Here is a 24,656-nt window from a genome sequence, read left to right on the forward strand (position 1 = left end):
CGATGTCTTTCGCTTTTGTCGATCCCGTCTTCTCTCTTTGCCTCTTGCTCCCAGCTCCTTGCTCTCTTGCCGGCCCAGCTACACACAGATCCTGCAAAAACGAGAGAAGGAAACTACAAGAAACATGTACTCATAACTGATGCATGGATTAGGATGAATCAAATATACAGATGAAAACAGTACATCATTGCAATACAAGTATATAGGAGAACATCAAAAGCTTTATTGATAGAAGAAAAAGGTTCTGAGAAGGTTACAACCATAAATGGCTCCAATCCAGCAGCACCTCCCCAACAGCAAGAAATCTCCTCTTCTCCTCTATAAAAGCAATCACCCAATAGCTCTAACTGTAAACCAACAGCACTTCCTTGCTTTGCACAAAATTCCAGCCTCCCTAGACCTCATAGAAGAGCTCTATATATAGGGTAGAAGGAGAAAGGATGAGTCAGCTTGAGACTGACCTAAAGCTGCCTTGTGTCCTCTCCCTCTTCAGTTAAACTTCAGTTCTTGAGTCCACTTGGAGATCCTTGCTTCCACATGGAGATCAAGTACCTCTTACTCATCACAGGGCGAATTTCTTGAACCAAGTGTCAGTTTGGAAGCTTCCTGGGCAATTGACACCTTGCAGAATGACTGTGCCACTTGGCCAATCTCGCCCAGCGCAGGTAGCCTTCATTAGAGTTGACTTTCAGCGCAGGTACAAGGAGGAGCAGTTGACATTCAGCGCAGATGCTCAGTGGAGCAGCTGACATGATCCAAAAATAGCCTGTTTTTAAGTGTTTTCAGGTGGAGAACTGAAAGGAAGTGCTGTGGTTTGCTGACCTTGTTCCTCTAGGGGTAAGAACAACATGTTTAGGGACTGAGGATCCCTGTAATTATTGACATTTCATGCTCCATGCTGCGAGGCACAAAAATGTCTATAACAGTTGCCCCCTAAAGTATGAGGCCGTTTATCGGGTGAAATGCTTTATCCAGAGGGTCCGAAGTTCATTCAAGTGCTAAGAGGTACCCTGTAATACAATACAATACAATACATTATTTTTCATTCTGTTTTCATGATCTAGCTGAGGCGGGCATTCCCATGCTCAGCTTTATAAATACATTTTGGTACATAGAACAGACGATCGTCTGATGGTAGACTGATAATTCTCTGCTGAAATTATCATCCTTTGAGTAGGATGATCATATGCTGCAATGATGTACATGACAAATGCTTTTATATTTCCTGAATATGTATCGCAGCCCGGATGGATGAAACTAGATCCGGGGTCTACAAACTCGTTCGATCTTCACTCTAAGTACAAGTCGATCCATGTGAGAATGTCGTTGAAGTCGAACATGGAAAGACATCGCTTGATTACCGGTCAATGATGAAAACCGTTAACAAGCGCGAGAGGAATCACCGATAATGATAATGACCCTCAAGGTACTGCAGTACAATTCACGTGGCGTGAATAAAGGACTTGGCGTCGAACGCCACGCAAAATCTTCTGGTCGAAGGTCATTGATGTATACCTGTCGCCGAAAGTGAGAAACTTGCCATTGAGGCATGCAAGCTTCAAAGTACTGATGGGGTTGTTCCTAGATCAACTTCTTGGATAATGAGCTGAAGTCGACAAGAAGCGATCCGTCAAAGGAGGGCCTTAATGAATCCCACATCAATGACACGGAACGGAGCTAATGATTTTAGTGGAGGTGAAAACAAACTGTGACATATGATTCAGGGTGGCGATCATGAATGGATGAAGGATAATGTATGGCAGTGGATGGGACACGGTTGACACTTTCAGAATGACCTCTCTTGAACATATAACGACACTGATGCGATGGATCGGTAGCATTACCCCAAAAAGTGGATGGTTTGGCGAAGACCATGGTGATGAGACCGGTGAATGAAACAACCCAACCCGATATGGTACGGAAGAAAAGTGTCATGTTCAAGAGCGACTTGCTACCATTAAGCTTTGATGTTCTCCCAATTTTTCCCCAGTCATTTCTGACCAGTACCTCTTTATTTTTGTCAAGCTTGAGGAGGATAACATATGCTTGTTCTATAACCTGCCCTTCGGGCAAGCCCATCGCTATGATTTAACGAGCTTAGCGATAGGGAAACTCGTTCTCGTCTAAAGACAAGTTTGTCGCTATTTAATCATTTTAACGAGTCTAACGACAAGGAAAACTCGGTCCTTTTCATTTTTAGAGAGTCTGAAAAGGTACAGAAAGTTAACTCCATAATTCCTTTTTCGTCATCTAATCCCTTAAGTCCGAAAAAGTATAAAACAATACAGAAGGGATGAATTTTCGATTGCTTTAACGAGCCAAACAAAACAAGCGCTTGATCTTTTTGTGCAATAATCCCTCAGGTCCAAAAAGATTAAAATCTAGAGGAGGGATAGCTCTTCCGGTCGCTTTAATGAGCTGGAAGGCCAAAACTCGGCAAACTTTTCATATTTTACGAGTCAGTGAAAAGAGCTCAAAGAAGACTCGTCTTTTGAGGAACGAGTGATAAACAGGGATAGCAGCAGATTCCAGGTACAAGTTGGAATATTCCAATCACGGCAGTGTCACAAGGATGGCTAAGTGAAATCACTCTTCGCAGCTGTTCCTCAAAATGGGTAAACAAACATATGGAGATGAACGATTGGCCAAATGAACGGATGGAGGTGAGACTGCAAGAACACGACCAAGGGCTTTAATATGGCTGTCAAAGGTTACGTTCACCAAGGTTATTTACCGGTTCATTTTTTCTGGGTGAGCTTGAACTCTAGGGGAAGATTGCTCACAACTTATGTTTATTTTTTAACGAGCATGAACTATGCGCTAAAACTGCTCGGATCTTGCGTTTATTTTTTAACGAGCATGAACTATGTGCTAAAATTGCTCGATATACCAGTCATAAAATAAGAATGCCTCCTCTAAGGATCCATTTTTTATAGAGCTTGCGCCTTACCACAGCTATGCTCCAACTCATCCTTCCTTTATGTAAGTTCGGAAAACGGTTAATCTTAAAACCAGATAAATAACCGCCCCTAGCTTACACTCCAAAAGGTTTGCATGCCCCCAGGTATAGGGTAGGATTTCGAGGCTGCCCCTCCTCTCCCCCACCTCTGCTTTTCTTTGGGTGTTCACAGCTACTTGTCATCTTGCCAATCTAATGTTAACGATACTAGTCTTCTCGTTATTTTAAGGGGTCTTACGCGGTACTCAGTCTTCCCGTCGGCCCAACTTTTAACGAACAGCTATTTGTGATAAGAGAAGAACACTACTCAAAGACAAAACATTGGTATTATTGAGGGAGGCTTGCCTCTTTCTTATTATCCGAAGAGGGTTCTATTCGCTGCCGCAAATCAATCTCTTTCTTCGGCGATGTCTATCATTAGGTTACTCAAAGATGGTTACCCTCTGTCACAACAATAGAATCTCTTTCTTTGGAGGCTGCCCCTACTTATCCTTCAAAACATTTGTTTTAATGGGTGAGGCTTGCTTTTCCCCAAAGATGGTTACTGCTTGTCGCAATAAGGGAATTCCTACTTGGGCATTGCCCACCTCTTTAGACAAAGGTGAATGACTCTTTTGCCAAACACATAACTTTAACAAAAGAATACTATTCCAGAACAACCCCTCTTCCATCCACGGATGGGGTACGGACTAGTCATATTCTTCTGCGGAAATTCTACCTTATACCCAGGGTTTCTTCTGCCCGAAGCAGACCAGGGTGCATGCCCCCTGGGTTCCAGTCTTTCTTTCTGAATCACTCGCACTCATCGGGAAGGAGGACTGGGGGTGGAGGCATATCTTGAGTGAACAGACCATTTAGGGTTGGTATTTGACTATTTGCGATGCGAGATCCCGGAAATGAAAGTTGGTCTACGAGCTTGACCACCCTCTCTTCGTGTGGAAAACACATTACTCTAAAGAGTGAGGAGACTATCGCTCCCATGCAATAAATATAGTCACGTCCAAGGAGTAGGTTATAATCCAAGGGTCCTTGGATGACCATCACGTTCAAATTAACGGTCTTCCGTTTCAATGTAACAGGCACATTGGGGAGGATTCCTAATGGTCGACTGGTTCCTTTATCAAAACCTGAGAGATTTCTTAACTCAGGTAAAAGCGTTGGGGAACCCAGTGCTTTCCAAGCAACAGAGGAAAGGATACTCACAGACGCCCCTTCATCAATGATAGTACCAGCCATAATCATTCTATAGATCTGGACAATGATTCTGAATGGTATACTGGCTGGTAACTGGGGTCTGCCTAGTTGATTCCAATCAAAGGATACAACCAGGTTGCTTGGTGGTGGGACCGAATATACGGCCGGGTATGACTCTGATGATGTTCCTTCCTGCGATAAAGGAATGGGCGCATTGCCCTGACGCTCATCAGAGTCGGTGCTGATGAAAAGAACCTGGATGGTGTCATCCTTATTCTCTTCAGTGAGGGTGTCGCATGAAGATGATTCTTCGGCGACAGTGTCATTTGAAGATGAAACTTCTGAAGGTAGAACCGGGTCAACTGCCGTATCGACCTTTGGACTTTCGTCCGGTCTGGATTCAGTAGGTTCATTTTCAGTGACTGACGCTTCAGCCGACCACTTGAGCGGGCCAGCTGTATTTTCAACCAACGAAGGACTTGGCACGAGTTTTTTGTATCCAGGAGGAAGTTTTACCGGTGAAACCGGACGATCTTCCAAAACTGTTTTCGCTTCGTCTAAGAAGGGACAACGGTGGATGGCATGACTGCCTTCACACAACATACAGGGGAATCTTACTCCCCCTTTTTGTCTTGATCCTTCACTTTCGCTGGTTGACGGAAAGCAATCAACTTGATTGTCAGAGGTTGATGCCCCCGAATTGTGCAGACGAGGGGACCAGTCCCTTAGTATCCGGGGAATACAGGGACAATCTCTGTGGAAATGGTCTCCTCTACATATGACACATGGCGATTTAGGCCCGGTCTGTGTAGTGTGTGGGTTTTTGTCAGATGCCTTTTGCTTGCCCCCAGTCACCTTAGGCTCCTTCTTCTTCTTCTCTTTCTTCTTCTTCTCCTTCTTCTCCTTGGGAGGCTGACTTTTGCCGGCTCTACCTTGCGAAGATGAAGGATTGGAGGAAGAGTTGTCAGAAGTAGAAGGCTGGTGGGCAGCTCTAGACTGATCTAACAGTTGACTCGATTGATCAGGAACCATGGTGGCCTGAACTACATTGGTCGAGAACAGCCAAACTGGCAGGCCTATTGTCAGTCCTGGAAGCGACAATGTGGCCATATGGGGCGCACCAACTTCTCCCCAAGAGGAGAAAGGACTAGGACTTCCATCTTGTGGACTTCCTTGGTTGGGGCGTTCCATGTTCTCAACTTACAGATCAACGCGGGAATAAGAGGTGATTATGTTCCGTTTAAAATGAATTTTATAACGACGCTTTATTAGACACAACTTTGCTTTTTCATGTTTTAAGAGTCGAGAAAAAGCTAAAGATGACTCTAGTCGCCTTCGATGTATTAACGAGCCCGAAGTGACAAATGCTCGGTTGGACTTTTTCAGTTATAGAGTTTGAAAAAGGCCAAAAGAAACTGCTCTGGAGATCTAGGCAGAGGGTGTGCCAAACCTTTCGCGAAACCACAGAATACGTTTTACGGTACGGGTGGTCGATCTTCGTGAATGCTGTGTTCACTGCATCGCGATCAGTAGGGCGGCTGACACGGCTTCCTAAGGATAAAGGCTTTATTCCTATAGGGGTCTCCCAATATACTCAACGGTACGCGGGAGCACAAGTCCGTATTGATACTTATCGCTTCACCGTGGAGGAATCACCCAACCACTCAACGCTAAGATATCACGTTTAACGACGCCGGAACACATCTCTAGCTTAGACCTCTATGTGTTTGCGTTATGTTTCAATGCGTTGTTATGTAAATTCAATTCATTTTAATGTTGATCTTGCTTAGCAGTTTGCCTTTAAGGATCACCACGAGATGTATATATACAACTTCCTAAATGCAATCTAAGATGAGAAGCAAAACTTTTCAATCTTTCAACTTTGAAAACCTTAATCTACTGAGGGAAGAGAAAGACATCAACTTTTCACACAGATCATAGAACACACACTAAATGCACTTTTCTTAAATCAACATGCAAACTGTCAATAATGCACATGCACAATGCAGATATTTCTTTTCTTTATCCTTAATGTTGATGTAAGACAAAAAGGAAACTGTTGCATAACTTTGAATCTAATTTCAAGCGAAAGTAAACAAGCTTGTCCAAAATCAAAAGACACCTTAAGATCGACTTGTTTAGACACTGGAAATGTATAGATTCAAACCACAAAATGAAAAACAAACAAACTCAAATAGCCATGAACAGTAATAAAACTAGCTCTTAAGATCACAAAGACACTTTTACAGTTCAGGATCTAAGAGGCCACAGCTATACTGGTTTGCTTTTCACAATGGGAAACTGTAACTGAAACAAGAAATACTGAAAGAAAAATCACAGTTTCATCACACAACTGAGGCAGAATAATGTCAAGGAAAGTTGGTTTACAGCAAGTACAAATGACAAGCAATCAGCAACAAAATAATAGTGAAAACAGGGCCAAGACTCAGTGGGAAACCTCAAGAAGACATAGCCTAACTGGTTCAGCGCAGGCTCTGGTCTGTCAAACTGACTCTCAGCGCAGTTCCCGAAGGGAATACCTGCGCTGAAATGCAGACTGCCTTTGGACAGCCTGCACTGAGACACGAGAGTTGCGTTTACAAGGGTTTCCGGGTCATAAAAAGCTCAAAAATTCACTGTTTTTGTTGAAATAAAAAGCTATAGGTCAAGTACAAGCTAAGGGATGATCAAGAGGATGAAAAGCTATCACAAAGAGCACAAGAGTCTTTGTGGATCAGCTCTTCAAATCATAAACTTGCTCAGAAAATGAGCCAGAGCAGCTGCCCTCTACTTTGCAATTGAAGGACTCAATTGCAGTTCGATTTGGTGCTCTCCTTGTTTATGAGATGAATAGCAAGAAACACAATAAACCAACAAGATACTAGGCTCCCCAGCGGAGTCGCCAGTTTGTTGTGGGGAAAAGTATCCGACTCGGAATGACCCTATCCCGACTCTAAGGGTGATAGTTCCTTAGCAACAACTGAAAGTAAAGCTTTGATAGTTTTCCTTTATGAAAATACAGAGAAGGAAGAAAAGATTGACCAACCGATGTCTTTCGCTTTTGTCGATCCTGTCTTCTCTCTTTGCCTCTTGCTCCCAGCTCCTTGCTCTCTTGCCGGCCCAGCTACACACAGATCCTGCAAAAACGAGAGAAGGAAACTACAAGAAACATGTACTCATAACTGATGCATGGATTAGGATGAATCAAATATACAGATGAAAACAGTACATCATTGCAATACAAGTATATAGGAGAACATCAAAAGCTTTATTGATAGAAGAAAAAGGTTCTGAGAAGGTTACAACCATAAATGGCTCCAATCCAGCAGCACCTCCCCAGCAGCAAGAAATCTCCTCTTCTCCTCTATAAAAGCAATCACCCAATAGCTCTAACTGTAAACCAACAGCACTTCCTTGCTTTGCACAAAATTCCAGCCTCCCTAGACCTCATAGAAGAGCTCTATATATAGGGTAGAAGGAGAAAGGATGAGTCATCTTGAGACTGACCTAAAGCTGCCTTGTGTCCTCTCCCTCTTCAGTTAAACTTCAGCTCTTGAGTCCACTTGGAGATCCTTGCTTCCACATGGAGATCAAGTACCTCTTACTCATCACAGGGCGAATTCCTTGAACCAAGTGTCAGTTTGGAAGCTTCCTGAGCAATTGACACCTTGCAGAATGACTGTGCCACTTGGCCAATCTCGCCCAGTGCAGGTAGCCTTCGTTAGAGTTGACTTTCAGCGCAGGTACAAGGAGGAGCAGTTGACATTCAGCGCAGATGCTCAGTGGAGCAGCTGACATGATCCAAAAATAGCCTGTTTTTAAGTGTTTTCAGGTGGAGAACTGATAGGAAGTGCTGTGGTTTGCTAACCTTGTTCCTCTAGGGGTAAGAACAACATGTTTAGGGACTGAGGATCCCTGTAATTATTGACATTTCATGCTCCATGCTGCGAGGCACAAAAATGTCTATAACATGGAGGAACATATTCTGGTAAACAAAATTCTAGGTTTCTTGATGAGACACACATCGGGATCATAGCCTACTTATCCTTCTTAGGTCTTAGTGTTTTGGGTGATTTAGGGACCTAAAATATTACTCTAGCACTCTATGGGGCTTCTACTACCACAATTTCCTGTGCGGATTCCTTGGGTGTCAACATCATTCTGCTCAAGAGGTCCTGTGTCTCCTTTGGCAATCTCTCAAACACTGAACTTGCTCTCAAAGCCTCGAAATTCGAAAGGTCCATACACAACTAATAGCGCAACAACTGAATTTTTAATATGCCAAGTGTTTTTCACTCGACAACCACCTGTGATTTATAGGGCATTTTGAATTCAAATCTAATTGTTACCCCCACATTCAGCCCATTAATGCTAGATTGGTGGTAGATTTTCAAGAATCTAAGCCATAAAGTTCACCTTAAATGCCTGCTGCCCATTCCATTTTGACCTCAAACCGACCACCAAATCGTGAATAGTGACTTTAACGGTCATTTTTCGGCAGACCTGCGTGCTAGCGCAACTGTCTTTGTGCTATTGTAGACCCTATGACACTTCGTTGCTTCATGCAGTTCTAGCATCACGCAGCTGCCCAATCCGGGCAGTGTATTTTATAGTCCCATCCTCCTTTCAACTGCCTGGAGTGCTAAGACTATGCTTATGCTGCCTAGTCAGATGGCCGGGCCACCTGTGTATGGCTTCAATTGACTTCGATTCACCTTTCCTTGGAAGGGATATCCATTCAACTTAACCAACTGGACCACGCCATCATTGGTAATCTCCTTAATAAAATAGGGCCCCAGCCAATGCATTCTGAATTACCCTAGAAATTTATCAATCTTACTATCATAAAACAACACCAAGTCATTCACCTTAAAGGTGCACAACTTAATATGTCGATCATGCCACACTTTTTCACACTGCTTTTGGACCTACTCGTGAAATCCAGCCAAAAATCTCTCTTCTTCGAGCTCGTCCAAGTATGTGAGCCTCTCTTCTAGGGCTCTGAAATTTGTCATACCTGTGAGCACTGCTATGCATAGACTAGGCACAATTTATTCCATAGGAATCAACGCTTCAACCCTATATATCAGCCTAAAGGGTGCCTGTCCCATCAGCTTCTTGCAGGTCATCCGATAAGCCCATAACACTGTAGGTATGCGTAGGTCCCAATAACTTCATTGAGCATTGCATACCTTGGTCAATGAATTTTCAAGCACTTTTTTGAACGCCTCCACTATCTGTTAGCCTATGGGTGATAAGGTGTGCTCTTTTGGTGATACACCTGAAATTCTTCCATCAGTGCGCTGATCGTCTCATTTAGGAAGTGTGTACCCTTACCACTCATAAAAATATTTGGACATCCAAATAGCGTCAGTACATGCTCAATTAGAATCTTTGTGGAATTCGTGCCCGTGCAATCCTTCACCCACTGTGCTTCTGCCCAACGAGTCAAATACTCCATCGCAGTGATAATGTACCTCGTACCTATCTTCCCTTGAGGTTGAATGGGTCCTAAAAAATCTATTGCCCACTTTTTGGAAGGTTGCAACGTCATTTGTGGATTCAAAGTCATTTCATCCCTCCATCATGGCTTGCCTATTCTTTGACATACATCACATGCCTTGCAATATGCTTTTGAATCTTGATGAAGGGTTGGCCACCACAACCCTGCGCGTAGAATCTTCTGCACGATTTCTCTCCTTGCATAATTTCCTCCCGCCCAACCCCCATGAGCATCCGTAAGGATGCTTCTTCTCTCAAACTCCAGTACATACCTCTACAATATCTCATTAGTCCCCATCTTGTATAGATGCCCAATAATGATAGATAAATCTGTCACACACACCACCAATTCCTTCTTTTGCTGGACAAAGTATCCTTCCAGTGCAGTTGCAGTTGTTAGAAAGTGTATGATTTCCTAAAAATGTCCATCTATGACACACACAGCAAAGAGTTGTGTGCCAGGTAATCCTTCCTCCAAATTAGTAGGTTCCTCCCCTATTTCGATGAGTGACAGATGGTCTGGTCCCGCGTTCAATCATCTAGGCTTCACAACAACTTGAAAATCATACTCTTGGAACAATAAAAGCCATCTACAAATTCGCCCCCCCAACACAGGCTTACTGACCAGGCACTTTAGCACAAAGTGATCCGTATACATCTTAAAGTGACCTCCTAGCAAGTAGTGTCGATAATTCTAGAGCACATACACCATAGATAACCCCTCGCGTTCAGTGGTATAATAGTTCTTCTCTACTTTGGATAATCTATGGCTTGCGAATGTGATAGGGTGGTCCCAGTGTTCTCTGCCATCCTATGTTAGTACCTGCGCCCAACACTATACATGACACATCGACATGTACATGAAACTTTTTCTTCTAGTTTGAGAAGACTAGAATCGGCGCGATAACCATTTTCTTTCAATATATCCAAGATTTTGTTACAGTGATTGTTCTAGCAGAACGTGACATCCTTCTTCAACAATTTTTCCATCAGCGTGGTGATCTAGGCATAGCCTTTGATAAACTTCCTGTAATATACCGTATGTCCCAGAGTAGCACACAACCATTTCACACTCCTTGACTCTTCCAAGCTCAGAATCACCACGATCTTCGTAGGGTCTACCATCAGCCCTTGTCTACAAATCACATGCCCCAATAGGTTCCCAAAAAGAATGAAAAACAAACACTTCTTGAGGTTGAGTGTGATCTCGTATCTTCGATAGGTATCTAGCATCAAGCGCAAGCTCACTACATGGTGCTTAACCAACCCAAATACAGTCCAGTCATCAAAATATACCTCCAGGAACTTATGAATGAATTCTTTGAATGTTGCGACGACCACATGTGAAAAGATAGAAGGTCATTCTTCAACCCAAATGGAATTACAGTGTATCGAAAACAACCCCACTCAGTCAGGAAGGTTGTCTTGCTCCTATCCTTTGGCACGATTTTGATTTGGTGGTACCCAGAGAACCCATCAGTGAAGGAGTATGCTTCTTGGCCACCTACATTTTACAACACTTTGTCCGTGAACAAAGTTGGGAAAGGATCACACACACAAGCGTAATTCAGTTTTCTGAGATCCATGCATATCCTTATTTCATCCTTCTAATTCTTCTCTTACACCACCATTGGGCTTACCCAGTCGGATTCCTTGACAGGCTCAATGATGCCTGCTACTAACATTTTTTCTAGCTCTAAGCGGACCTTTTCCTTATATTTTAGATTTAGCAGTAAGGCCTCTACTTTATTGGCTTCACGTCGAGTTTTAACATGATCTTCATCACTCCTAGATCTCTAAATATTACTTTCAAATATGTAAACTTAGTAGGGAATAAGTCTTGATATTCACGAAGTAATTCAACAACCTTATCCACTATCGTGTCATCCCAGTACTCTCCAATCTTCGCGAATTTGGGTTCTGCCTCTGTACTAATGTTCACCTATCTAGTTTTCACTGGCACGGTTATATTAGGGTTCTTAATATATGGTCCCTGAACCTCGCGGTGGCCTTCCGTCTCTGGAATTTTAATATTTCATGGATACTCATCCTCTTTTTTAGGAGTTACATTATAACATTCCAGCATGCGACTCAGCTGAGTAGCCCATTCAGGCTGAGTCAGGTTTAAAGGATCCTGCGTTATCCTAAAGATGGTTTCTTTCACCTCTTGTAGTGCTTCATCAATATTGTCAAATCCATCCTCAAAACTGAATGTCATCATGAATCCTTCACGTAGGATATCCCATTCACCTGTCCCATGGCAGAGCTCTGTTTCTATATACCAATTCATTGGGATAACACCCAGGGTATGACAGAATAGGTGCACCCATTCAGGTTATGGATTTTCTCCATAGGCCTGTGTCCATTTGGCTAGATGCGCGCGTGGATCATTCTGTGCATCGTACTTTTTTGTCAGTCACATCTTAGGCTTCCCAAATTATGCTTGCATCATCCTCCTATATTCGTGCCAATCATCAAAATTTCCCTTGTGCATACCCCACCATCTTGCAGGTGTAGAGCGCAGTGCCCAGTCCAATGCCTAGAAGCATTGCTTTTCTGGCACTTCCCTTTCAAATGCATCCAAAAATATATCTACCTCATTTAGACCATCATAAGTAGGTAGATTTCTTTCCTCTGACGACACACAGTGCAGCGATCGGGTCATCATGTTGCAATTCAGCGTAGTTACTTCATGTAACCGATTCTCCCACCATTCTATTTCTGCGTCAAAGTATGAAGTGCAGGAACTCTTGCACTCCCATGTAATCTATCCATCCGTGGTGGGATTCACCTAGTCTTGGTCTCGCGTTGTTATCTTATAGATACAGTCCAGATCATCATCACTCTCATAATCATGGACTAGTTCCATATAGCACGATGCTTCAGTAGGATCTAGGGGTATTATTAATCGTAGTGATTTCTTCTCAAAGATCATCTTTCGCTTCTTCAATTTTATTACCCCATTCATATCAGAAGCCCAATCAAATCATAGGAGTGCAGGGTAGGGATTGATATCAACAACAATCTCTATTACTTGAAAGTCTGCTAGCACTCCTTCTCCCTCAATATCACAGTGACTCCCTCTAGCTGCCCCATGGGTATGATTTTCTGCTTATTCGCCATCCTCAGTTATGTCAAAGACCATTGTAGCATAGGTCTCCCCATTCAATCCCAAGTCTACTTTGGTAGAACATTCACATATGATCCCAAATCCATAATGACTTTATCCATTTCATATTCTCCGATCGGTGTGGTGAGTCTCATTTCACACCCCGTGCTTGTCTTATGCTTACCATTCTTTCGGAGTATACGTGGTTCACATGGCACGGTCCCAACACAACTATTGATGATTTCTTGTAACCCTTTCATAGCCTTACTGTCATGCAGTAACTTCATACAGGTTTCCAGGAAAGTTATGAGCATAGATGGGTCCACCTATAGCTCCGGTTTATCCTTGCTTCCTGAAGTGGAGCCCTAAGTGAAGCTCTTCTTAGCTTCCATGAATGCCTCACTAGCATAATCCAAATCAAACTCAGCCTATTTTTTCAAGGATTTTCGAATCCATGTATTGTCTTCCGGATGTTTCCCCTTGACATCTCCTGTCGTGATTCCACTTTGGAGCACTATATTTACATTCGGATCTTCCTCGCGTGGCTCAGACCTCATCATCTACAAGTTCTGAGTCGGGAGAGGCGGTAGCACCCCTTTGTCACATATCCTAGCTATCATCATAGGACAATATTATGTTTCATGATCAAACAATGTGCAATACTTGCACGACGAGTGCATTGGATTAGTGCAATCATGGGCATAGTGTCTTGGCCCTCCACAATTGTAGCAAATCAACTGTCCTTGACCACTACTAGGTCCTCCTGCACCTCGGCCTCTTCTATGCCATCCTTACATTCTATTCAAAGGGCCACGTTTCAGCTGCAAGTACGCTCATCATGTCCTACTGAGCTACAAAAGTTGTAGAACAACTATTGCGGTGTTCGCACATACTTCTGTAGCAAGTGACAGTTATCCGTGGCATGTTTTCTGGCTACCTGACAGATAGCGCACCATAAAATAGGCGCTGCGCTAGGTCCTTCTTGAGATTTCGGCCTTAAAGGCATTGGTCCTCCTCCTACAAGGTAATTTGTAAAGACTAGGTAGTGGTGTTTGTCATGACCCTGACTCTTGCATTTCAAACACCATACCTCCTTTGGTACCTCTGGCCAAACCGTCCTGTCCTGCTTCAGACTTTGCATCTCAAGGCACAGATTCTTCAGCTATGCATGAATTTGCTAGACTCCTAGATTAGGATCCTGCATTGGAATATTGTGTAGTCTCATGGAAATATCCAAGGCCTCTGCATGAGTTGTTATCTTCTGTTGTGAAAATGCACTCCTTAAGTGTGGTAGTAGCAAAGCCACAAACCACTCACGATGTTATCCATCTGTCAAGTTCATGTTGGTTTCACGAATTGTACATTTCAGCCTTTGATCCAATTCCTAAGCCATCTCACCTAGTTGCATCGCAATATCTTTGAATCCCACAATCAATAGCGCTTCAGATTTAGGCCTGTTAAATTCCCTATTTAGTGTTGCTTGGATGTCTGCTACTCTCGCATTCGGGTTATAGTTGGAGTACTTAATATACCAGGTCAGTGCGCGATCATGTAGAGTACTAACTAGTGTTGCTTTCTGATGAGCCTCATAAATGTGTAATTATATGGGTTAATTTTACCTCCTAACCTAGTCAAATCAACCATTCTCTTAGCTTATTGTATGATTTTCTGATTATATTTATGCTTATAGAGTGAGTTGAGTTAGTTATTGTGCCATGTGGTCTAACATGTATTTGATGCAAATTATTGATGGATTTCGAGGTCAAAGTCAAGGATCTAGTGGAAAAATGGCAGCAATAACTCAAAGTGGATAGAGGAGAGGACTTATAGGAGGGAATATCCCTCATTTATTACTCCTCACTTCGAATTCCCTTTCATTTAGCTCAGAGTATAAGCAGTCGAATCATGCACTAGAAGGCAGCTGAGCAAGTGGAGGATGAGTAATCATTATCTCGAGCTTTGAGAGCCAAGCCTCCATAATTTAAAGGAAGATGTTGGTAACTTCATTTGTATAAGTAGATAGGCCTAGGGCCTCACCAGGGTCAGATTTTTGCTTATGTAAACTCTGCTTAAATTTCGAGCTTATTATTTTGTGACAGTTTCATGTAATCTTGCTATTGTTTTGAAAATAAAGATGGAATCCTTTTTGAGCTAGCACTGAGTTACCTTAGAGGGCTGAAGCTCTTGGGCTAGGGTCCAATCCAAGTAGCCAAGCTCCTCTTTGCTTGTATTTGTATGGTTTGTTTCAGTTTGTAGATTAGTTTGCTGTTAGATGTAATTCTCTTATGGCTAAGAATAGGTTCCTTTTGATGATTTAGTAGTTTTCTTCCATTTGTGCTTTCTGTAGGTTAATAAGTGACTAGAAAAGATTCAAAAGGCTAGCAATAGTGCCTTGGGCTCTCTTCCTCCCTTTGGGACCATGATTTTAGGCAAAGACTCTCTTGCTGCCCCAAAAACATAGATTTTCCTCCTTCATAGGACTTCTAGTGTTTGCAACTTTTTAGTAGGTTAATAGTCTAGCTTTTATTTGCTTTTGATCTTCTTCATCATGCTCAATTCCTGATTTGCAATAGTCTTCTTTCATGCTTTCCTTTCCTATATCATTTCTCAGCATTTCCTTTCATAGATCATAGTTTAGACCGTTTTTATCCAAAACTCTGTTTTTCCTAGATGCATTCATTTCACTTGTTGCTTGATTTCCTTGGTTGACTGTCAGTTTCTATGCAGCAAAAATATTACAATAGTAGGCTAGCTTATCAGTAATCACACCCTCCATCTGATCCATGCCCTATATGTTTCCTAAATCTCACCTCAATTCTGCCCTAGTTTCTTGCATTTTCCCATAGAACTTCTTCCTCTCTCCTTGAGCAAACCCAATAATCTTTCTCTCTCCTGGTGATTCATGGTAGACCTCAGGTGCCCTAACACCTCATTCCAACCTTCATCCACCTTTTTCACCCACTCTTACACCCTCAAAACAGTGAAAACTACTCTCGGTCTCCTCCTGTAGTTTCCCTGTTTTCCTCCTGTAGATTTCCTGTGTCCTCTTGTAGATTTTTCTGTAGGCTTTTTTTGAAGACCGAGCATAGGAAAAGCCTCCAGAAGGCCACCTAAGATCTCCTAGGACCCATCCACACCATCCTACATCTTCTCAAGTCTCAAAACCACCCTTCAATGACACCTATTCGCTGCCACACTCACACACAATAAATTACATGCATGTCAAATTCACATAAAAATCCAAAAATATGTTTTTTGCTTATTTACTTCTAGAAATAGCATAGTTAGATGTTGTTTAATTCCTTGAGTAGGTAATGGAATTCCTTTCATGGTTCTCATAGTGCTTTCTGCAAAAGTAGAATTAGTTGGTTAATTAGGGTTTACTAGGTTTGCCTGACATTTCAGTGTTTCTCCTTTTTACAGTTAGAATAGCATCTGTAAAGTAATATTTCTTTCCTTTCATCACATATAGAGCTTCTTCTGGAATCCATAGAATTTTGCTTGAGATATTAGCAATCTCGCATTGGCTGACCAAGTGACAACTTGCAGTGAGAACTAGTACTTGTGCATACAGCACTGATGCTTCCAAGTTTGTTACGAACTACCGGGTTGATAAGAGTAAAGTAGGCAGCCTAGGAGTTGCAACATTATTGTTGCAATACTGGTGCTCACCACTTTCTTTATATGGCCATCTATAACACCTTGAGATTCCCATAAAGCCCTCACAATGAACCAAAATTGGTCCGGGTCCTCATTTCCCAAGCCTTTGAACAAAAGCAATTTCACTGTGTTTGCCATACTGAACCATGGTGGAGGTGGTGGTGGTATGGGTGAAGTTGGAGGTGATGGTGGTGAAGATTTTGGTGATGTGCATGGAGGTGGTATTCATAGGAATCCTTTTTTTATCAACTAAATAGCACTTCGCGGAGAGTCCTTCGCAATTCCTTCTTTGTTCGCTCGCAGAGGTGAAATCAAGGGGCTATGTTCTGGACCCTTATTTCCTTCGATTCTATAAAATCTTCCACTTCGCATAGTCCCAAACATCAAGGTAGTTTCATAACCCATTTTTCGCACAACAACATTTTAATCCAAGTATTCAAAGATTTAACGTACTTACGTCATGGTCCTTTGAAAAAGCGTCACTCTGCCTCACTATAGCTAACTGAGGTGTGGACCGCGAATTTAGTAACAAATCCTCCTATGATGTGATCGAGCAAATGATCAAAAGCACGCACGATCTTATCCTCCAATGCTTCCAACCTTCACACTAGCTCTGGTGTCCATGCAATAGGATCATCAAGTTTCCACCTTCCTTGGTTATCTGCTAGCTTTGCGATCCACTCGTATAGCTTAGTAGGAAAGGAGGTGAAAAATATTTCGTGGATCTCTATAACACGTATTGGTCCAACCACTGTTCTTTTGATAGTCATGGGTATCTTTTTTCTTGTGTCACGAACTCATGAATCCTTCCGTCCAACCAGCCTTTGGTTTCTTTCTAAGTTGGATTCCAGTGATATGACATCACACATATATTATGCAGATTCCAGTCCTGGCAATGGAAGCATTTGTTGGCTTGAGGGGGCCTAACCCAGGTTCAACATTAGTTAGCCAAATAAATCCTTACACTACTGGCCCTTTCGGCATTAGCCCACGGAGTGTAGACTGAAGTCTCACTTGAAGCAGTATGGCCGGATGATGGAACCAAGTTTCCACACCCTTGAGATGGATGAGATATCGGTTTATTTCAGCTAGACCTGCCTTCGTGCGGGTTGCTTAACCCCTTGTCCCACCCTTCAGTACCTTCACAAAAGGGTACAATTGACTTCGTCGCATCCCTAACCAGGGTCTAAAGTCCTTTCATGTTGCTAGGGCAGTGAACTACGATATCTCCCAACTATGCTAAGTGTCTTTCTTATCTTATTAACAATTCTTAGTTAGATTGCCATACAGATGTTCTTACTTGTGTTCACTGAACCAATACATTTACATACATTCACGCATCATATAAGCATTATAAGTGAAATTCATACCCAATATAACATATGCATAAATAGGAAATAAGATGCAAAAATTATGGAATACTTCTCTTTATTGATAATTCCGAATGATTACAGACTTGACCTACTATGTGCACTCAGTTGTAGGGGTCCGCGCACTCAGTTGCAGACTTCTAGGCCTCTACGTACTCAGCTGCAGAGCCTCTCCCTACACTACGACGCAAGACTTAGACTTCTACTTCAGAGCTATCTCTCATACATGTTAGATCTTTCTTAATTGCCTCTAACTACTTAGAGCTTAGCTCTATTTATACAATCCCATGGTCTGCCGGCCATGGGTAGATATTTTACAGCCAAAATTACATTTCAAAAATAAGTGCGGACAACCCTATGACTCTTTAACACCTACGTGCTCCATCAGCACAAAATTCGGAGTATTTACATTTGGATTACAAAATTGGACCAAAATATGGGCTTTTAACCCCAAAACCGCCCTTGGGGGATCTCGTGCCTAATGGAACCTTCCGTGTTGGATCAGGTAGAGGAGTGGATACAACCTTCTATACAAGATTTAGCACTCAATGCTAAGGAAGAGTGGGTAGAGGATACAAATTTTTAGAAGAGTTCTAGAACTATAAGATAGGGGTAGCATGAACTTTAGAAAATTGGGTAGAAATGACAACTTCCAGTTAAGGCTTAATTGTATTCAAGGGAGAAGGTAGAGGAAAATTTTCATCACCACATTTAGTAAAATGTTATGGGGAATAGAAGCATACCAAAATTGAGAGGTATGATCTAGATTATATCACTATATTATATCCATATAAATGATTTCATGGCATAAAAATCAAAGAAAATAGCTTACAAGAGTATTTTTAGCGACGAGGCCCACTTTGGAGAATAAGGTCACAAAATTTCTAGGGATAGTTTCATAAATTAAATGTTATTTTTTGTGGGGGAAATTTTTTCACTTAATCTCACACCCCCTAGTGTTATTATACACTTACATAATTTTCCAACGGTGCAAGCATCATATAATTCAGAGTCCAAACACAAAGTTTATGCTTCTTGGAATATTACCTATTTTGGTTAACCACCATAATTCAAGAGAATGCCATGTTAGCCCATGTTATTCATAGAAAATGGGATAGACACATGGGAACTAGGAAGAATACTCTAGAAGGGTCAGGTTTTAACTCATATTGAAGGTTGAATGGGTCAAATTTAACCCCTGTTTGGATATCGGGTTGTGCTATGACTGAGCCACTAAGAGGAAAAGGCGTTCGATTTTGTTATGTTCCCATAATACTAGTGTAGCCCCCATATTGTTATTATTATTCCCCATAAAAGCCGAATATTTTTATATTTTTTCTCTTACATTATTTTTTTATGTAGGCCCTAATTACATTTTCACCATTTAGACTCTCATCTATACCAAGGAGGTCTTGTCATTTGAATAATCCAAGAATGTTTCATTTATGTGATATAAAAGGAGGTTTTCTCCTCAAATTGGCTTATTATCTATACGTTGAGATATGTTTTCCTATGTTATTTTGATCTGGATACATAGCATTCGGTATTAGAGCACTTGATCCTAGGGTTTTGCTACTTCAAATGGGCCATCATGGAATTTTTCTATAATTTTATTCGTATGAAGCTTCAAATTGTGAAATTGTTATCACATTGAGCGAAAATATTTATCAAAATCTAGCTACAATATTAGACCTTGGTTCACTATATTTTCTGAGATATGATCCAACAAATTAATCGTTTCTATATGCTCCAAAATTCAGTCACAAATAAGTGTCCCATTGAAAATCGTCATATCTTTCTCTTCAAGCATCAAATTGGAATTTAGTAAAAAGTGATTGAATTTCATGTATTTTAGGTTTTTAAGTAGGATTTTTAGGGCCAAAGGTTAAAAAAGTGTAACGTGGAAGCTCATACAAGTTTTCTTTAGTGAACTAGTCCATAATAAGGTCATCGTAGTAGATTTGCCATAACTTTACCTTAAAGAATCCAATCTTGATCTAACTAGTAGTGTTGAAAAAAATAAATATATGGCTATCATGGAATGTAATTTTAGACCTTGGGAGGCTAAAATCACATAGATACAGTATTTTCAAGGTACTCCTCATCAACAAGCTCAAAATCAAGCCCATAAAATGTGTGTATTTTTAAACTTGCATAAATTTTCTTTGAAAAATCAGTTTGAAGTGATTTAAAGGGAATAGTTAAGCATAGATATCATTAATTAAATTCAAGAATGCCTCCAAAACCAAAAAGATTATACATCCATTAGGCATTAAGCCCTCAAAAAGCTATAATATAATGCATGAAGAAGAAGAAACACAACATGATACGTCAAAATTAAGGGACCAAGAGAAACAACTTTTTCTCTCACAAATAGAAACCAAAAATGAATCGGAAGTGATGATGAACAATAATATCGATTGTTTAAATTCAGACATGGAAGTTTTGAGAGATGTTTTGAAATCATAAATGGAAGGTTTGAAGGAATATTTGACAAAATTGTTATAAGAAATGCTTCCTAGTGGTGATAAAGAATTCCATGAAACTCATGATGAGAACAAAAGGAATGTGAATCATGATTTTAGAGACTCTAAATTTGTGTTTAAATCCAATCGTATTCCAAAGATTAATATGAATTTTTTTTATGGAAAGTATCTGGTAACATGAATATTACAGATGGAGCAGTTCTTTGATCTACATAATGTGCAACACACACAAAACTAAAGTATGCATTGCATATTTATATTTAGAACCCAATAAATTTATGTGGCATCGATGGATTTATTTTCATAAATAACTTGTCACTTGGACAGTTTTTACAGAGGAATTGATAGTACATTATGAGGATATAAAGAGAAATACCTTCTTTAGCCAATTCATAAATCTCAAACAAAAGGGTTCAATTGGGGAGCACATTGAGGACTTCCAAATATTGAATATCAAAGTAACTGATATTCCAAAGGAGAATATGACTCATGTATTCATAGGTGTCAAACACACACATGGAAGCAATAGAATATTAAAGATAAGCAGGAGAGTCCATCTATTATTAACAAACGATATACATTTATAATACATTCATATGACCTTTGGTTTCGTATTCCAAGGTCTCTTGGACTTCCTTAGTCTATTCGGCTTCCACACCAACCCTTAAAGGATTAGGTGTCCAACGTTCCCCTCCTTAATTCGAAGGGTTATGTATGAGTCCAAAAAGAGAGCTATAATACAAAACGTGCAAAAATGCATGGCAGCACTCAGCTGAATGTGCTCTCTGAAATGTTGGTATAAAGGGAGGTGGTTTAAGGATGACCACCAACACTGGAATTATTAGTGCAGTTACCAGAACTCTTCCAATTCTGGCATGAAGCTCAGGTCTTCTACTAGAGGAAGTTCTCTTGATGTTCTGAAGAGGGAAACCTTCAACCAATAAAGGGAGGTCTCAACCTGTGATGGTTTAAGGATGACCAAAACTCTAGAATGCTTAATGCATTTACTGGAACTCTTCCAAAGCTAGCAAGAATATGAATTCTTCTACTAGAGGAAGTGTCCCCAATTCTTTGAAGAGGTATCACCGACTGAAGGCATGCTCAGGGGCATATCTGTCTCTGGCTACAACTCTAAATCTCGTGTGGCAGGTTATGGCTCAGGCTTGCTTGATGTGGCTTTGAATCTTGTAGATGACCATCATTTCCCCCACCTATAAGATATAAGTTGAGAAGATGAAGAGATCTCAACTGCAAGACTTTTCAATATTCAAGAACAAATCATGTTGTATGAGCGAGATATCTTCTTGGTTGTTTAAGCCCATTGCCAAGAAGTGATCCATCCAAGATGAATCATTGTTCTTGTAGGCTGTTTTTTTTTTAAGCATCTGTTTGAAGAATGACTGGTTTTATGATAGTTCTTACATGGATGAATATCAAAACAATGATCTTTCATATGGCCAACTCGGTCACAGTGTTGGCATTTCACAATCTATTGCTATTGCTGTTGCTGTGGAGGAGGGGCATAATCTGGAACAACTGAAGGTGAACTGTCATGAAGGAATCCAACAATTTGAAACTAGATGGGCTTTAGTAATCTGGAATATGAAAGGACAAGTCCTTGTCACATCCAAGACCAGTTCTGCGCTTGTTGTGGACAAGCTCTTCCCAAGGTCTGATGATGGGCTCGGGAAGTGAAAACTGAACTTCTGCATCTGCATGTAACTTTACTTCTTTACTGGGTACTGGATTTGAATCAATTTCAACAATATTGACTTGCTGCTTATGGGAGTCTGTTTCATTGTTCTGAACAGAAACAGGTTCAGAATGATGACTCCATTGTTGTAATTCTGCTTATTGTAGCTAAGATTCAAGCTGCAAAAATTCAATTTTCTCTTGTGCATTTTGTAGGCAGACTTGAATGTCTGTGAGAGAAACTTTGCTGACTTTTAATGTATCATGAGTAGTAGAAAATATCAGAGTTTTGAGGAACTCTAATACTTCATTGATTCTGGCCATTTTCATTGAAAAAATAAGGTGAATTTCACAAATACATATTCTTGATCTCAAGCCATATATAAATAAGCCATGTCGTAAAGATATATAATCAGTTCATAATCAAAATTGAATTTCAACCAATACAATGCCAAATAGATTGCCTTATTCAATTCTCAACGCTCAACATTCAAATGTTGATGCTAATGCACCAATACCCTACACAACTCCAATTTATTTAATAGTTGGATATTTCCTCTCAAACAACGCAAACAATTCACATTGGGCGAGTAAAATGTCAGTGCACAAATAATAATAGCTTCAAGTTCAATAATGGCATTCTGGTGAGGGATAAATTTCACATATAATTTCTCATCGTGCTTCAAATCATGTTTGCAATGCATTAGCTCTTCTTCAGTGCTTGGCATCACATCCTGATACTAGAAGCCTTTTCCTCAACTCTCATATATCTTTATATCTATATCCTTTATAAACACTGTCAACAAGACACGACCATTTGAATACCTATGACTTACCAGCCTTGGAGTGATTGCTGCACTTGTGAAGGTGGATGACACGAATGCTGTCAATTTTCTTCTTCTATGGAAATAATTCCACTTTGCTTGTGAACAATGGAGATGGGAAGTTTACTGTCAAAGACAGTGGCAACTTTACTGTCATACTTGTAGCAAGACTAGACAAATCATGCTACTCATAAAGTCTTTACGGGTCCTTTGGCCTTACTAGCTGATGTAGAGATGTGTGCACAAAAAGGTGTTCACCTTAGGCTCGGTCCGACGGTGTCTTTGCACATCCAAACCATATGCAGGCCTTCAAGCCACCATTGAATACCCAGATCTGTTATCGTACGAGCTCATCAATAGCGTTGGAGAACCAACATCTGTCATTTGATGGAGAGGAGACTGATCTCGAGGAGAAGATGAATAGAATGTGGCAAGAGACGGTGACAAAGAAGATGTACAGGTATAGGGGTGTTATATTTGTGGTCTTCATTCCTCTTCTTCTCATTTCAGTGGGTTACCATATGAAATAAATGCACAAACAAATATTATAGTCATCTTGCTCAGCGCATGCACCACTTGGTCTCTCATGTCCATGACACACAAAAATGGAACCAACGCAGCAACAAATTACAACAACGCAGACTAACTAAAACTCCACATTACTGAGCGGGAAATGAAGAACACGTTACTATGATAAGAGAATACAGAGGCAAGGTTGAGTCTGAGCTTAGTAATATTTGTTATGCCATTCTACGTCTTCTGGATACACATCTTATCCCGTCATCCACATCTGGTGAATCCAAGGAATTTTATCTTAAGATGAAGGGTGATTACCATCGATATCTTGCAGAATTTAAAACTGGTGTTGAGAGGAAGGAAGCTGCTGAAAGCACGTTGCTTTCATACAAGGCAGCCTAGGACATTGCAATTGCAAAGTTGGCTCCAACTCACCCTATCAGACTGGGACTGGCCCTTAAATTTTTTGTATTCTATTATGAGATTTTGAATTCACCAGATCGTGCCTGTACACTTTCCAAGAAGGCCTTTGATGAGGCAATTGCAGAGCTTGATACGTTAGGTGAAGAATCTTACAAGAATAACAATTTGATCATGCAGCTCCTTCGCGATAACCTCACGTTATGGACTTCAAAAAAAAGGTGGAGAGACTAGAGTAATGCTTGAATCTAATGAGCCTTCCAAAGCCAATGCATGATTTCTTCTCTGTAGGTTTTAACCCTATACAGAAATTACGTGCATACGAATTCTTAAACAAAGAAAATAAACAATGCAAGAGCATAACCCATAAAATGCATATGCACAGAGATTTTTTCCTGGATCCCAAAACCGGGACTACCAGCTTGATTTTTCATTATGTTCCTTTCAATGTTACAATACATATTTATACATGCCGAAGCATCCAATACCATGGACCGAAAACCATCGTGTCCAATACCATGGACCGAAAACCATCGCGTCCAAAAAACATGTGCGAAAATCATGCACAAAACCATAGGTGGGTCCACCCAACCTAACATATGGTCCAAAACCAAAATTTTCCGGGGTGCTACCCTGGACCCCATAAAGTGGGGTTACGGGTGCCCTTCAAACCCCCTATTAACTACGTGGAAAGAATATAACACAACCCAACAATCTCCCACTTGTTGTTTTCTTTCCACAGGGGGCCACAGGAGAGCTTAGTCATTTTTTCAGCCCTGAGATTCCCATTGCTTCTCTACACCAAGAGAACTTCTCAGAGCTCACAGATTTTGTCAATGCATTTGCAGTATTCTTCAAAGTGTCCACCTTTACCAGCAATACCTTTATGTCTTCTATCATATCCCTCACAAAGTGATACTGGAC

The 24,656-nt window shown here is 40.9% G+C and overlaps 1 pseudogene; it reads left to right on the plus strand.

Annotated features, from left to right (window-relative positions):
* Positions 1-23,966, plus strand: part of LOC149145067 (14-3-3-like protein GF14-C) — a 186,288-nt pseudogene extending 162,322 nt beyond the window's left edge.
* Positions 23,967-24,656: the final 690 nt, after the last annotated feature.

The sequence above is a fragment of the Pinus tabuliformis genome, chromosome X (assembly GCF_031772625.1).
Source record: "Pinus tabuliformis cultivar Carrire ecotype Pingquan chromosome X, CPIR1, whole genome shotgun sequence".
Classification (NCBI taxonomy): domain Eukaryota; kingdom Viridiplantae; phylum Streptophyta; class Pinopsida; order Pinales; family Pinaceae; genus Pinus; species Pinus tabuliformis.